This window comes from Somniosus microcephalus, chromosome 2 (assembly GCF_052327205.1).
Source record: "Somniosus microcephalus isolate GS21.2 chromosome 2, FLI_Smic_1.0, whole genome shotgun sequence".
NCBI classification, from domain to species: domain Eukaryota; kingdom Metazoa; phylum Chordata; class Chondrichthyes; order Squaliformes; family Somniosidae; genus Somniosus; species Somniosus microcephalus.
The window spans coordinates 135843275-135856456 of NC_140988.1; the positions used below are offsets into that span (position 1 = coordinate 135843275).

General features: G+C 45.6%; 1 long non-coding RNA gene across 1 annotated transcript in view; it reads left to right on the forward strand.

Moving 5' to 3' along the window:
- The first annotated feature begins 395 nt into the window (after positions 1–395).
- The window catches only part of LOC147122964 (uncharacterized), a 13858-nt gene continuing 1071 nt past the window's right edge, over positions 396–13182 (forward strand). Inside the window, exons 1-3 of the long non-coding RNA XR_015080375.1 lie at positions 396–1309; positions 2468–2581; positions 8501–8696. This is a non-coding gene — a long non-coding RNA (uncharacterized LOC147122964). The remainder of the gene's footprint in view (positions 1310–2467; positions 2582–8500; positions 8697–13182) is intronic.

A 13182-nucleotide genomic window follows, 5' to 3' on the forward strand; every position in this document is an offset into this window, starting at 1 on the left:
TCTGTAAGGGTGAATGTTTCTGTTAGTGCCAAAATGTCAATATAATCATCAGCGATGTCGTGACCGGCAAGGTCTTTCTTTGTGAATGAGCGAACTTTTTTGGTGAGAAATACGTAGACAGATGAAAATTACATGTTGGGCAAGATGATCATTGAGACTAGTGGATAGGGAATTGGGACTGTTGCTCTTGCAGGAAGCAAGGAGGCCACACTCATATGATGGAAAATGCCAAAGGAGGCATAGAAAGAGGCCAAGGGCTCATTCATGAGGGATTCCTACACATTACTTAGACTTTGAGCACTGGTAATTCAGCATTTAGCACTGGTAATTTGTGCAGCAATATCAAGAAACACCAAGCTTATCACAGTTCAATATTTAGGGTTAATATACAAGTTGTAGTTTCTAATGGTTAATGAAATAGAAAAGTAAGCAAGTTTTTAAATCAGTTCATTACTGATGTGACTGAATTTTACTAAGTTTAAATGGGCCAATTTTAAATGTAGTACAATATATCCGGTAATAAGATGCAATTTAACCTGATTAGTGGGACGAGGCTGAATAAGTCTAAATTCCATCTGTAGCCAGCGTTAGCCATTGTATCTCGTGGGCTCCATTAGTTGAGCACTGCAAACCTCTACTTGAAGCTTAATGTGTATTGTAATTCTAAAGTCAACCACACTATTTGCCCTGAAAGGTCAGAGGTCACACCTGCAGCAAAACAACACAATCCAAATTGGTGGTTTTGGTTTGTTCATGATAACCTTAGACCTGCCAACAGATTAGTTCAATGGTAGAATGTGATAGTTTCTCGTAAAACTGACCTTTCCACTCATGTGGATCCTTGTCTCTGAAGCAGGTGACAAATTTTCCAAGGCATAATCCACAATCCACACTTACATAGTTTAAGGAATAATTATTAAAGGAACTGCAATATATGGCAAGTTACAGTGAGATTCTGCTTCACTACATTTAAAAAAGTACAGACCACATTACCTCTCTTAAAGAGATATCATAACCGTTATAAATTGAGTGGCACAGCTTTCATAGTGTTTGTAAATATGGAAAGACATGTTAGGATTTCCATTGCAAAACATCATAATGTCACAAAAGAGCCTTTAGATCACTTGTGTGTGATGTCATTGTGATATAAAAATGATGCTTAGGTTCTTCCCTTCAGATACAGTGCCACCCTCCCCCTTCACCTTCTCCATTAGTGAGGAATTGAATTCAAACCATGAGTTTGGCCAACAACTGCAATGAAGCTTGAAGCCTGGGGCTGCGACATGGCAATATTGTGCGTATGATAATGGTAAGTGACACAGCAGTAGGCGAGAATACATGTAAAAGTATGCCATAAAGCATTTAATAATATGCTCATCGACCTGAAACGTTGGCCCCAATATTAACTGGGAGACGTGCTGGGAGCGGGTGGTACAGTATCACATGGGAAACCCAGAAGCATGTTCAGCCCACCTGTCAGCTGCTTTTTAATGCAGCCACCTCATTACCAGTTTACTTCCGTGTTTCCCGTCCAATCAGCGGCAGCGGGCGTGGTGACGACCCACATGATGTGATCTCAACTCCAGTATTTAAAGGGACAATCCAAAGATGCAATTTGAAGGAGCTTGGCATTGGAAGCAACAGAGGAAGAACTCTCAGAATGGAATCAGGATGCTCAAAGGCTGCACCCTGCTTTAATGGCGCCTCCCTTGATGTGCTGCTGGGGCAGTGAGGAGCCAGAGAGAGATAGCAATGGGAGAAGGAAACTGGCTGCTGACACCAAGAAGGCGTGGCTGGAGGTGTCATCGGAGGTCAGCAGCAGGAGCTTTGTGCCATGCTTATGGATTCAGTGCAGGAAAGGTCAGCACAGTGGCACATTCACCTACATCCTTCTGTGCGCATCACCCTAATCCCTCACTCTGCCTTTTCAAGCCTACTCCATCACATCACTCCTCAAACCCACTTAACTTGCACACCCACCCATCCTTCTCTTTCTTTGCACTTCCTCACATCCCAATCTATCCATCCACCCCTCCCACTCATCCTCACCCTTATGCAATTTCATGCCTCTCCCTCATAGTCACCATCACCAAATGCACTCCATCCATCGGCTGAACACACGCCATTACACTCATTCATAGGTCTGCTCTTTCCCTCCTTGCAGGAAAAGAGAACACAGAACACCAGGGAGAGGCAGGGAACTGAAGGTCGCCCTCTGCAGATTTACCAACTTACAAGCGGAGAGGAGGGGGCGCTGGAAATCAGTGTAGTTTTGGTATGCCTGGCCACCAGTTGATGGTGAGATGGGGACCCCCCAACAATTAAATATCAGCGACCCACATGTCATGCGGCACCTCAGTCATGTTGACTTGATTTCAACAGCGAGTGAAATATGATCATCTTCATTTTGATAACTTGCAACATTCTTACCTTGCTAGGACTAATTCATGTCTTTTATCTTCCACAGGGCCTTCACACATGCAGCAGTCGGCGGAGGTTGCGGACGACGATTCCTCAGAGGAGCTGAATGCTTTTGAGGGTGGTCCGTCGCAGGACTCCTGCAGACCATGCACCAGCTCAGGTACTCGCACTTCAGTGGGACCAGTTAGACAGGTAGTTGGGGTTTCACCTGGTGAGTCACACTACACAAGTGAGCAAGAGCAGATGGTGGTAGCAGTGACAGCAATGGAGAGTCCACGTTGGGGGGGGGCGTAGCGATCTCCAAGCTTTGCTCAGCTGGACATAGATGCTGTATCCTGGGGGCCGTCGATGAAAAGGAGAATCATTGAGCAGCAGCAGATAATGTGCGATGCACTGACAGGCCTTCCAAGCACACTGACCACGACTGCAGAGAGAATGGAGGAGTCTGGCTCAGGCAAGATTGGGTTGATGTCGCATGGCACTGTGATAATGTCTTCTTGCATGGATAGACTGCCCAACTGAACACGGCAATCAGACGCAGCAATCACACAAGTCCTAGCAAGTCTTGAGCAAGGGCTTGCAGACTCTGGATGCCACCTTAAAGAGGTTGACAGATAATCTAGCCTTGTCCTTACAGTGCCGCACTGATCTGCAGCAAAGTGTTCTCCAGAACAATGGTAGCAGTGAAGTGCGGCTGGGCCATGAGAGGGATGATGGCGAAAGGAGACTTGGAAGAATGGACTCCACTCAAAGCGCTTCCACTTCTCACCCATTCCCCACACCCCGCCCCCCCCTCAGTAAGTACCCGACATGCTGCCTCGTTTCCCGATGGCCGAGCCTGCCAGTGCACAGGGGCAGATGGAGCAGCCTTTGGCTCATGGGCTCCAAAACCCAGAGGATGTCGGCCAAGAGCATCTCAGCAGTCAGAGCAGGGATGTGAGCAGCATGCCTCTACCTCTGCTGAAGCCACAGGGGTTGCAACATGGAGGAGCGGTAGGAAAAGAAAGATTAAAGATTTATAGTTGCACAAGGATCTGCACATGGGTGTCTTAGACATTGTTATGTTGTTAAGTTTCTGATGTTTACTTGAAGCACATAAATATTATTCTATTGCACCACTTTCCTGTCTTGCCCATTCCTGGTTGCTGGCTGGCACGTGGCCATTTAATTTGTGTAATGATGAATGGGAAGACATTCCCAAAATCAACGGATGAGGTCAAAACTCTGCAGTCTTGCCACATCTAGTTGTGAAGGGTGGTGGACCATTAAAAATCTAATGGGAAGAGGAGGCTCCATGAATATACCCATCCTCAATGATGGTGGAGCCCAGCATGCAAGTGCAAAAGACAAGGCTGAAGTGTTTGCAACCATCTTCAGCCAGAAGTGCCGAGTGGATGACCCATATCGGCCTCCTCCAGAGGTCTCCACCATCACAGAAGCCAGTCTTCAGCCAATTCAATTCACTCCACGTGATATCAAGCAATGGCTGAGGGCACTGGATACAGCAAAGGTTATGGGCCCTGACAACATCCCGGCTGTCGTGCTGAAGACTTGTGCTCCAGAACTAGCCGCGCCTCTAGCCAAACTGTTCCAGTACAGCTACAACACTGACATCTACCTGCCCAGGCATGTCTTTCCACAAAAAGCAGGACAAATCCAATCTGGCCAATTACCGGCCCATCAGTCTACTCTCAATCATCAGCAAAGTGATGGAAGGTGTCATCGACAGTGCTATCAAGCGGCACTTACTCATCAATTACTTGCTCACTGATGCTCAGTTTGGGTTCTGCCAAGACCACTCGGCTCCAGACCTCATTACAGCCTTGGTCCAAACATGGACAAAAAAGCTTAATTCCACAGGTGAGGGGAGATTGACTACCCTTGACATCAAGGCAACATTTGACCGAGTGTGGCATCAAGGAGCCCTAGTAATATAGAAGTCAGGGGAAAATCTCTCCACTGGCTAGAGTCATACCTAGCACAAAGGAAGATGGTTGTGGTTGTTGGAGGTCAAACGTCTCAGCCCCAGTACATCTCTGCAGGAGTTCCTCAGGGTGGTGTCCAAGGTCCAACCATTTTCAGCTGCTTCATCAATGACCTTCTCTCCATCATAAGGTCAGAAGTGGGGATGTTTGCTGATGATTGCACAGTGTTCAGTTCCATTCGCAACTGAGCACAAAAATCTAGGCTGGCATCCAGTGCAGTGCTGAGGGAGTGCTGCAATGTCGAAGGTGCTGTCTTTCGGATGAGACGTTAAACCGAGGCCCCGTCTGCTCTCTCAGGTGGACGTAAAAGATCCTATAGCACTATTTCGAAGAACAGCAGGGGAGTTATCCCTGGTGTCCTGGCCAATATTTATTCCTCAATCAACATAACAGAAACAGATTATCTGGTCATTATCACATTGCTGTTTGTGGTAGCTTACTGTGCACAAATTGGCTGCTTTGTTTACCACATTACAACAGTGACTACACTTCAAAAATACTTCATTGGCTGTAAAGTGCTTTGAGACGTCCGGTGGTTGTGAAAGGTGCTGTATAAATGCAAGTCTTTCTTTTCCTCAGATAATGAAGCAGTCCAAGCCCACCTGCAACAAGACCTGGACGACATTCAGGCTTGGTAGGTAAGTGGCAGGTAACATTCATGCCACACAAGTGCCAGGCAATGACTATCTCCAACAAGTGAGAGTCTAACCACCGCCCCTTGACATTCAACAGCATTACCATCACCGAATCCCGCACCATCACCAACCTGGGGGTTACCATTGACCAGAAACTTAACTGGACCAGCCACATAAATACTGTGGCAACAAGAGCAGGCCAGGGGCTGGTTATTCTGCGGCGAGTGTCTCACCTGACTCCCCAAAGCCTTTCCACCATCTACAAGGCACAAGTCAGGAGTGTGATGGAATACTCCCCACCTGCCTGGATGAGTGCAGCTCCAACAACACTCAAGCTCGACACCATCCAGGACAAAGCAGCCCACTTGATTGGCTCCCTATATACCACCTTAAACATTCACTCCCTCCACCACCGGCGTACCGTGGCTGCAGTGTGTACCATCTACAAGATGCACTCCAGCAACTCGCCAAGGCTTCTTCGGCAGCACCTCCCAAACCCACGACCTCTACCACCTAGAAGGACAAGGGCAGCAGGCGCATGGGAACACCACCACAAGTTCCCCTCCAAGTCACTCACCATCCTGACTTGAAAGTGTATCGCTGTTCTTTCATCGTCGCTGGGTCAAAATCTTGGAACTCCCTTCCTAACAGCACTGTGGGAGTACCTTCACTACACAGATTGCAGCGGTTCAAGAAGGTGGCTCACCACCACCTTCTCAAGGGCAATTAGGGATGGGCAATAAATGCTGGCCTTGCTAGAGACGCCCATATCCCAGGAATGAATTTAAAAAAAACATGAATTGATGCCAACCAATGTGGGGCTGTGAAAGGGGTGGTTGGTTGTTTGCACTACAAGTTTGTGTTAGTGGCATGGGAAAGGTGGTGGTGCGGAAAAGTGGCTATTGTGTGTGGTTGTGAGATGGGTCCACTGGTGGAACCTAAGTGAACCTCCCAATAATCAGGGTACCCCTGGCATCCTGGGCAGCAATGTGCACAGCTAGTGGTGCATTGCCCTCATCACCTTCCTCTGCCTCAACATCCTCCTCTGAAGAGGCTCTGTGCTCTGCGTCTTGGCCTTCCTGCAGGTCCAAACCTTGCTGCTGGGCAATGTTGTGCAGAGCGCAGCACATCACAACCATTCTAGAGACCCTGGCTGGTGCTTACTGAAGGGCACTTCCAAATCTGTCGAGGTACCTGAAGTACATCTTCAGCATGCCAATGGCTTGTTCAATGACACATCTGGCGGTGATACGGTAGCACTCTTGGGCGTCATTCCATGGGTTTCTAAGAGGGGTCATCAGCCACGTTTAATTGGGTATACCTTGTCTCTGAGCAGCCACCCATTAACTCTGCTTCCAGGTACAAAGACATCAGGGAGGTTGGAGTCCTGCAGGATGAAAGCATCATAGCACCTGCCCAGGAATCTTGTGCACACCTGCATAAAGATCCTTTTGTGGTTGCATACCAACTGCGCATTGATAGAGTTGAAGCCCTTGTGGTTGATGAATACTGAGTCCTGGGTGATTGGGGGTGCCTGGTTTGCAACGTGTGTGAAGTTGATGACACCCTGCACCTGTGGGAAGCCAACCAGAGACACAAACCCTAGTGCCCAATCATTCTGACTGGCATTGTCGCAGGCAAAGTTGACATAATTGGTGACCCTGGCGAACAAGCCATCAGTCATCTGTCTTATGCATATGTGGACCATCAACTGAGAGATCATGCAAATGTCTCCAGCAGAGCCCGGGAAGGATCGAGAGGCAAAAAGGTTGAGGGCGGTGGTGATTTTGACAGCCATTGGTAAAGCATGGCCACCAGGTCCTGCAGGCAGAAGGTCTTCTTCCAAGAGGCTGCAGATGTCTGCTACCACCTGACATGACAACCTAAGCCTACTGAAACACTGGTGTTCCGACCTGTTGAAGCTGATTCTCTGCTTGTAGACCCTGTGTGGCGGGAAGGCCTCCTGTGAGCTGTACCTCTCTGCTGCTCCTCTCTCCACTGCTCCACTCTCTGCTGTGTAGCTACAGGTCTGTGACCAGCAGGCTGCTGCTGCTGCTGTTATTACTCATATTGCTGCTGCTGTTGCTGGTGCTGTTGCTGGTCATCTTGGTCCTCCTCATCTGAGGTCCAATCTAAGGCAGCATAAGCGGCACCCTTCCTGATGTGATAGAGCAAACTGCCAAAGTGTAGAAGAAACCTCCAAAGCGTAAAAAGTGAACTCTCAGCAAAAGTACTGTGAACAAACCCTTTCCTACTAGCAGGTAAGCAAGCAGCTGTGAGTACTGAGTATTTATTCCCATATTTCCCTGAGATTGATTCAGCCCCTCAATTTCTGCTGTGTTCTCTGCTTGTTTTCACTGGTGAGTTTCAGGAAGCCCAGGAAACTCATGGATCACATGTTAAACTTGTTAATGTTAAATGTGTGTCAATATCGCTCTTATTGTGTGATTAACATATGTTAATTGCCAACCCACCTCTCCTGAGGGGATAGCGGGCTCACAGCCTACCACGCTGGAGTGAAACCTGGAGGTCGGTGGGTTGGAGCCGGCTTCCTGACGTGCTGTCAATTTCATCAGCTTTACCTGCCCACCCGTTCCCAAACCCACGTGCTCCTCCATGTTAAAATTCCCCCGTTAACTCTGTTTCTCTCTCTACAGGTGCTGCCTGACCTGCTGAGTGTTTCCAGCATTTTCCCTTTTTATTAATATTATGCTCTATTTGATGCATACACCTTGTCCTTTTCTCTCTATTACTCTCTTCCCTCCCCTCATACACACTTGGTAGATAAGGTGGGTGGTCTGATCTGTCTACTGGGCAAGAGTGTGCTCAGGGTGATTTATCTTCAGATTTCCATCCAAATCTGTGGGACGTGCCAAATTTCCACTCAGTCCTTCTCCCTGAAGGCAAATCTAAAATTGAAAGTTGCTGTGTGGAGAATCATTTATGTCTGCAAATCTGAGGCACTAAACCAGTGCAGCAGCGTGCCATGTATTTAAATAAATGTTACAAGTTGCTGTATTTGACAATTCTTTTGAAGCATTAATGGAATATGAAAACTGACCTTTGTAAAAGAAAGAAAGACTTGAATTTATATAGCACCTTTCATGTTCAGGATGTTTCAAAGTACTTTACAGCCAATGAAGTACTTTTGAAGTTTAGTCACTATTGTAATGTAGGAAACTCAGCAGCCAATTTGCACACAGCAAGCTCCCACAAACAGCAATGTGATAATGACCAGATAATCTGCTTCTGTGATGTTGGTTGAGGGGCATATATGTAAGATAGAATTCCTCTGCGTCATCTTTTTTGATTTCCTGAGATAATCCACAATTTTTTAAAATAGTTATCAAAGGTGCACACCAAAATAGAATGCACACCAAACACATTGGGCTGGGATTTGCTGGAGTGGAGTATCTCGTGATATGCCTGGTTAATTAGACTTTTCCCTACACCCTTCAGCTCAGAATGTTTCTGCCCTTTGAGTTGCTGGAAGTGCGAGCTGATAATGGCACGGACAGAGTAACGGTGCATCTGGGACCTTGGTGAACAGCGGGACCAACAGTGTATGCCGTAACCAATGAGATTTAAGGATTGAAAAATAAACAGCGAAGGACTGAGAAGGAGAATGAAATAAGAGAATTTGATGTCAAATCAGGTAAAGAAAGAGAAATAAAGAAAGGGAAAGAAAGTTTGGATTAAGAGAGGTAGAAAAAGAGACAGAATGGAAAAGTAAGAAAAAAAATTAAAATTTTAAATTTGACATTTAAAAAAAATCTCCAAACAACAATTGACTACCTGAAGGAATGCGATTCCAGAGATTCCACACTTTTAGTTGTTCACTTTCTGGGCCAGAGAGTTTGATTGGAAGTCGTTAACAATTATCACATTGTTAAAATGGTACTTATGCTATGAATTATTAGACTTAACTTTCTGTGGAGAGTTTAATTGGCAATTAATGTGCAAATGCAGCAACATCATGAAAATCACGGGGAGGTTAAGAGCGAGATGTTGTTTTTCACCAAGCCAACAGCGGAGTGGGACAAATCGTCCAGCAACTTGTGGCAATTCGCAATTCATGGGGTATCGATTCCTTGCCACAAATTGCTGGATGATTTGTACTTTAATAACCCCGCGCGTCGTTCACACACCGTTATTTTTTTCAGCAAATTCCGGCCTACTGGAGTACAAAGTACCATTTTATATTTCCAAATAGTAGGAAGTTTAGGAGCTCACTATTTACATTGTCATGATTCTAAGTGAGTAACAAAGTGCCGAGAAGCTATACAGAGCAGAAGATTACCTGATGACACATAGAGAATGACACACATACACACACATATACAGAATAGACTTTTGCATAAATGAATAAAGGAAAACTTTAGAAAAAATATACACTTAAACAAAATTGTGCAGTCATGTAGCTTTTGGAGCAGTTTTGCACAGTACAGGAAACTTTGGTTTAACCGGTGGTTGTATGTCCGGAAACCTCGCTCTACCAGCAGAATTCACCCCCCGAAAACAGCGCCTCAGTAACCGGCAATGTTGCCGGTTCCGAGTCCGAGTCTCCAACGGTTGCCGAGTTCGTCAGTGGGGGTAGTTCTACAAACTGCCACTACTCGGCCTCTTGGCGCTATCGGAAGTCGGAACACCTCAGAAACCCTGCATCAGGAGTCTCACTCTCCCACGCTGCCGGTAGCCTCTTCTGATCCGCCATTTTTTGGGGTTCCAGTACAGTACTGTGTGTCTCCCACGCTGCCGGTAGCCTCCTCTGATCCGCCAGTTTTTGGGGTTCCAGTCCAGTACTGTGTGTCTCCCACGCTGCCGGTAGCCTCTTCTGATCCGCCATTTTTGGGGTTCCAGTACAGTACTGTGTGTCTCCCACGCTGTTGTAACTCATTGGACTGCATTATGGAAATCCCAAAAGTTGATCCAACCAAAAGGAAGAGAGTGGTGTTAACTTTAAAACAAAAAATTGATATATGCAAACGACTAGAAATGGGAGCGAAGCGTATGCACATTATGAAAGAATTCAAAATCGGTTCGTCAACAATGTACGGCATCAAAGTGCAGAAGGAAAAGCTGCTCAAGTTTTATGCAAGCTCGGAGACATCTAAGAGTGTAGAGAAACGGCGCACACTTCGTAAGCCTAAGCTTGAATAGCTGGATACCGTGCTTTGAGTGGTTTGCTCTGAAGCGTTCAGAGGGTGTTCCGATTTCCAGACCCATGCTAATCGAAAAAGCGAAGGATTTTTACGCAAAGATGGAGCTCACTGACAAGTGTGCTTTCTCTGATGGATGGCTATCGTGCTTCAAGGCACGGCATGTGATACGACGACTCGATGTTTCCGGGGAGAAGAAATCAGCTGATCACGACGCTGCAGAAGAATACTGCGATTATTTCAATCGGATTGTGCAGCAACATGATTTGTCGCCAGCACAGCTATACAATGCCGAAGAAACTGGCTTATTTTGGAGGTTTTTGCCAGAATCAACACTTGCTTGGGCTAGTGAGGCTAATGCTTCAGGTTACAAGAAAAATAAAGATCGTGTAACCGTGCTAACATGTGCGAACGCTGCTGGATCACACCGGGTTAAACTTCTCATCATTGGGAAGTATAAAAATCCCTGTGCATTTAAAAATGTGAGGCACTTACCTGTTGAGTACAAAGCTCAAGCAAATGCTTGGATGAATAAGGAAATCTTTTCAAATTGGTTCCACCATACTTTTGCTCCATCTGTGAGGGATCATTTCCGTAGAATAAGGAAACCTGAAGATAGCAAATGCATTTTATTGCTGGATAATTGTAGAGCCCATCCGCATGAATCCGAGTTGGTTTCTGGAAATATTGGCCCTGAAATTAGGATCGGGTGCTTGCCGCGCATGCAAGCCCCTGATGTGCACTCACCCTGCGTGCTGACATCTGAAGCCCGGGCCTGCTTGCATTTCCTGTCACAGGCCCAGTTCAGCTGTCGGCGCGCTGTGCTAACCTGATCCAGCGGCGTAGTTAGTACGATGTGCCGGCTGGGATCAGGTGAGCACTGTGCAGCCAATCAGGGGAGGGGAAACTTCATTCATGAGTTTGAGAGTAAGAACTGTCAAGCTCATGAAAAGTATGGGCTGCCAAAACACTACTTAAACTTTAAATAAAATTTTAAAAAACATCCCACTGATTATATTCTTTAAAAATAATAAACCTGTGGAAAAAAAATTTCTACATTGTACTAAAAGACCACTTACCTGTAAAACTAAATACTTACGTCTGGTTTTTCCATGCGTAAAAACCGGAGGCCTTTACACTCGGGCAACTCTGGGGAAAAAAAAAAAGGAATTTCAGCGCGCACGCGCTGCATCACAAGTCGCAAGCGTTCTGCCTCTTAACCCCTTGGGTCAGACAGGAAATGCCGGTTTTCAGCGCATGCGCTGTGCATGCTGAAAACTGGCAATTCCTCCGGGCACACGCGTGAATACCCCGTCCGTACTCACGTGTTGTGACAGGAATTACTGGGCCAATTTTACCATTTATTTGCCACCAAATGTAACTTCTCTCATACAACCCATGGACCAGGGCATTATCCAAAATCTCAAGTGTCATTACAAGAAAGACTTCCTACGTAGACTGATAAGCCAAGATGACAAGACAGGTATTCAGGCATTTCAGAAGGAATACAATCTTAAAGATGCCATCTTTAATGTTGCATATTCCTGGAAACTGGTGAAAAGTCACACTTTGAGACAAGCCTGGTGCAAATTGTGGCCTTCTGTAATGTTTGCTGAAGGTTCTTCTTCAGAGGAGGAATTTTGTGGGTTCAATCTTCGTCCGCGGAAGACTGCAGTAATGGAAATGGCTGACATGGTGAAAGATGTAGGCCCAGCAAACCCTCTACATCACCTCAGTGAAAGTGATATTGAGCAGTGGGTTGATGCAGATAGAGAAGTTGCTGTTGTGCATTTGCTAAGTGATGATGAAATAATGGAGACTGTTTTGAATCCAAGGAAAGAAAAGGAAAGTGTGATGGAAAATGAAGACGATGAGATTTCTGAAGAGAACAAGATTTCTTGGGCTAAAGCTGCAGCAGATCTTGCTTCATTCATGAAATTTGCTGAAAGCCGTTCTTGCTATTCTGCCCAAGAAGTTATGCAGCTCCATATTCTGCAGTCTACCTTTCTACAAAGAAGGCAAGAGTCCACTAAGCAAGCAGACGTCCGGGACATGTTCAAGAAAGCTTCCAAAAGAGTTGGAGCAGTGGAAGTGCCTGAACAATCTGTTGAAGTGCATGATCCTGATGAACCAGTTGGCTTGGAATAAGTGTACAGTCAACCACCGTACAGTACTTTACACTGTACTGTACAGTCGTTGAAATTTTGGTGCACTGCACAGTCGTTTATAAGTTTTGTTTTACAGTACTGTTAAGTTGTTTATAAGTATTGTTTCACTGTTAAGTAATTAAAGAGTTATGGATTACCATCAACTGGCAGTACTGTACTTAATCAAGCATCTTTCACCATCCGTTTAACACAACATTCAGTAGGTGAGTACCCAATTACTGTATATTGCACATTTCTTGATTTTTAAATTTTTCTTTGTTAAAAACAGCCTGGGTAGATAACCCGCTCACCACTCTGGAACTTTTGATAGATCGGTATCACGCCGGTCCCGTCGGTGCCGGATATCAGAAAGTTTCCTGTACCATGTAATGATGGGATGTGGATTCCTGGACTCGCTCCTGCATACCACTGAGTTGCTGGTCTTACCTATGTTGGCATAGGGAGGCACTGAATGGGAGAGATTTCCTCAGTGCGTAACTAAATCGTAAACCTTTCATTGAAAAAAAGTGGATTTAAATTTCATGAGCCATAGCACAGAGATGTTTCCTCACAAGAGGAGTGAAACATCAGTGGAAGAATCATTCCTGAGCTGCCCTTAAAATCAAGTTCAATGTAACCTTAATAGAGGATGCCTGCCTGTACCTTATTTTGGTTACAAGTGTGCGCCATGCGGAAATATTCAAGTATGTGTGCATGTAGCAGTATTTTTGCAAATACAATTTCCATAAAATTAATTTTGCTGATACAAAAATCACTATTCTGACTAATCCCCTATAATTTAGTTAGATTTGTATGGAAGTGAAATCTGGGCTGT